This window comes from Quercus robur, chromosome 4, assembly GCF_932294415.1.
Source record: "Quercus robur chromosome 4, dhQueRobu3.1, whole genome shotgun sequence".
NCBI classification, from domain to species: Eukaryota; Viridiplantae; Streptophyta; class Magnoliopsida; order Fagales; family Fagaceae; genus Quercus; species Quercus robur.
Genome location: NC_065537.1, coordinates 53,745,350 through 53,748,580, shown reverse-complemented (window position 1 = coordinate 53,748,580; position 3,231 = coordinate 53,745,350).

The window sequence follows — 3,231 nt, the reverse complement described above, 5'->3', positions numbered from 1 at the left end:
ATCACACACATGAATGAATGGAGCAAGTCACAAAAAGTACCAAACCCATTTATCAAAAGAGTTTGAAAATCAACAACAGGCAAATAACAAAACAAAGAAAAAGCACAGTGTGACCAACAATATGAAAACGGATGAAAGCAACAACAAACACAACCAGCCATACCCATCAAACAAAGAGAAGAATGTTTCGAAAATAGTATCTACTCAAATGGCAAGAAAAACATTCATTAAACAGAGAATATGAGATGAGGAAAATAAGACCCATACCTTTTCTTGATAATTTTGAGAAGAAATGAAGCAACAATGGAGTTGGAAGTGGGTAACACGGTGTGTTTGAGAAGTTTCAGAAAGAAAAGACAATGAACAGTCACAATAAGTTCGAGGGAAAACTGAAAAAGATTTAAAAACTGCCATTGTTTTTGCCAAACTCGCGTTTTTCGCGACTTAAGTGAATCGCCAACAAGTCGCCAGATCAAGCCGCCAAAACACTCAAAGACAAAATTTTGAAAAATTTTCTAAGTGTTTTTCGTGACTGGAAGGTCTACCCGCGAGGGAGTCGCGAGCTGAGTCGCGAAAATCTCTGAGTAACCCTCGCGACTGGACCTTCCACTGGCGAACAAGTCGCCAAAATTGACCTGCGAAATCGTGACTGAGGCTTGCGACTTGACTTACCCGTGACTGAGTCGACAAAACAGGGCAAAAATGAATTTTTGAAATTTTCAGATTTTAAGAACAAAATACTTTCCAAAAACACCTAAAACACTCAAAAATCTTTTTGTGCTTGAATCAACAAAGATTGAGTATGTGAAAACACATTTCATCAAGTACAATCACACAAATGAATATGGCATTTATTGAACATAAACTTGTGTGTTGTGTGTAGATATCAACAATGAGAAAGTCCTTAGTCTAATGTGAAGTTTCAATGATCAATTTAACCAAGGCATACACAATTAGCACTAGATCATGTGACCCATCTCAATTATAGAAATATGCATATATGACCTCCCACAAAACTTGATAACATAACTTGGAGCTTTACATTTGACTCCACTTTCAATCATAACATTTGATCTTTTTGATCTTTTTGAGACAGTCGCCTCTCATTGTGAGAGTGATGTTTGATATTCCACTTTGATGAGATAGTCTTTGACTTTTTGAATAAACATTCACTTTAATCTTTGGTCACTTTCCCTTTTTCCTAGTCGAATACTAGTATGTGCGACAGGTTTTTGCAACTCAATATCTCTTTTCATTTGGAGATTTACATTTGGTGAGCTCTTTTTTTTTTTTAGCAAAAACAAAAATAAAGAGTGGGAAGATATATAGACACAAGTCTATGCATGTCTCAAGATCAACATAACCATTCACTAATCATTCATGACAAGTTTGAAGATCTATTTACAACAATCACATAGATTTCAAGATTTCTCCCACAGTGATAAGAGTGCAAAGAAACAAGCTATGCTCGAAAATGCACAAAGCCATTAGTACAAAGGTACAAGGCAAAACAAGTTTTGTGACAAAACTCAACAATGTCAATCAAACTTTTTGATTTTCTAAATTTTTATGTGGTTTTTGGATTTTTGACACATAAGAAGAAAAAGATTGATAAAAAATAAAAAGAAAACCAAAGTATGCATAAATAGATAAACAAACAACCATCAACATAAACAATAAACAAACACTCAAACACGTCACAAAGCATAGGAAGAATTAATGCATGGACATGTTGTAATGCTTATGCATGAGTACCCTTTTTCACCCACACGTCACTTGCGTTTGAGGTGATTTCCTTATAGGATTGGGTACGGAAGTTAGGGCTTTCAAACCTTCGTGTGAAGCTTTCCAAGCAGTTGGTGAATGCACCAATCATCTTCATCACGTTCATTATTCCGGCATCACCGTTTTGATCTCTTGATGGTTCACCAGCCCAATTTCTTCTATCATTTCTAGGTCCTCGTGACCTTTGAGGAGTTGCACTATTCATTGCTCTCAGCTTTTGATAATTTGGTCTAGTATGCCCTTGAAGTCTGCAATGATGACACACATAATTTGATCTAGGACCTCTTTGTGGTCGTGGACGAGACTTGGCTCGGGATTCAGACCTGCCCACAGATTAATTGCGTGAATTCAACAACCGTTCGTTCCCCACATTTCTCTTCTCCTCTATCTTGGGCTTCTCAGCAATAGGACCAACATCAGCTGATTCTTTGGCTTTTATAAACTTCACTTCTTTAGTGACATTTCCATATAAGCTACTTCCTCCGGTATATCCCAATCCAGATTTGTCTAAAAAGCTCTTTTGAGATGAAATAACATCCTCTAGCTTCTTGGTGGTGACCCTCTCAATTTTAGCATTTGTTTGCACAACCTCTTGCTCAAGAAATCTTACTTTTATGTAAGTTTCTGATAGCTCACCGTTCAGTGTTTCTATCTCACATTTGGCTTCCCTATATCGAATTAGGAGACTTTTATAGTCCTCCTCTGCCTTCTTCATTTTTCTCACAGCTGCCTTGGCCACCCTTGTGTACTCACTCGACTTCTCCAGGAGTGAGTTATAATTCTCTTGAAGATTGGCTGTGCTTTCATCTTCTTCAGCATCTGATTCTTCAACAACTCCCAGTGATTCTTCATCACTATGTTCTCCAAGGTCTCGTACAAGTAGATTCAACTCGTCTGAAGACTCAACATGGGCAATAGTCATAAAAGCTGAATAGTTCCATTCTCCATCACAGCTTTCTTCAGAATCTGAGTCAGATGACTCTGAGTCACTCAACGTCGTGGCATACACTTTGCCTTTCGATTTCAAATAATTCGGACATTCTTTCTTAAAGTGTCCATGCCCATTACATTCGAAACAAGTGACACCTTGTGTAGATTGGGATTCTTTTCCATTTTTCTTTTTGAATTCCCTTTTTTCCCTTCCTGAAGTTTGGAATTTTCCTTTATCACCAAATTTGCCATTATTTTTAAATTTCAAGAATTTTCTGAAATTTTTTACAAGGTATGCAACATCTTTGTCAACCACATCTTCTCCCGATGAGTCATGGTCTTCCACCTTCTCATTAATGGTCTTAAGAGCAAGAGATTTACTCTTCCGTTGATTGGGTAGCGACATCTTATAAGTCTGAAGAGAACCAACCAGCTCTTGGACTTTGATGTCATCAAGGTCCTTGCTCTCTTCAATCGCTGTCACTTTAGCATGAAAACTTTCAGGCAATGATCGAA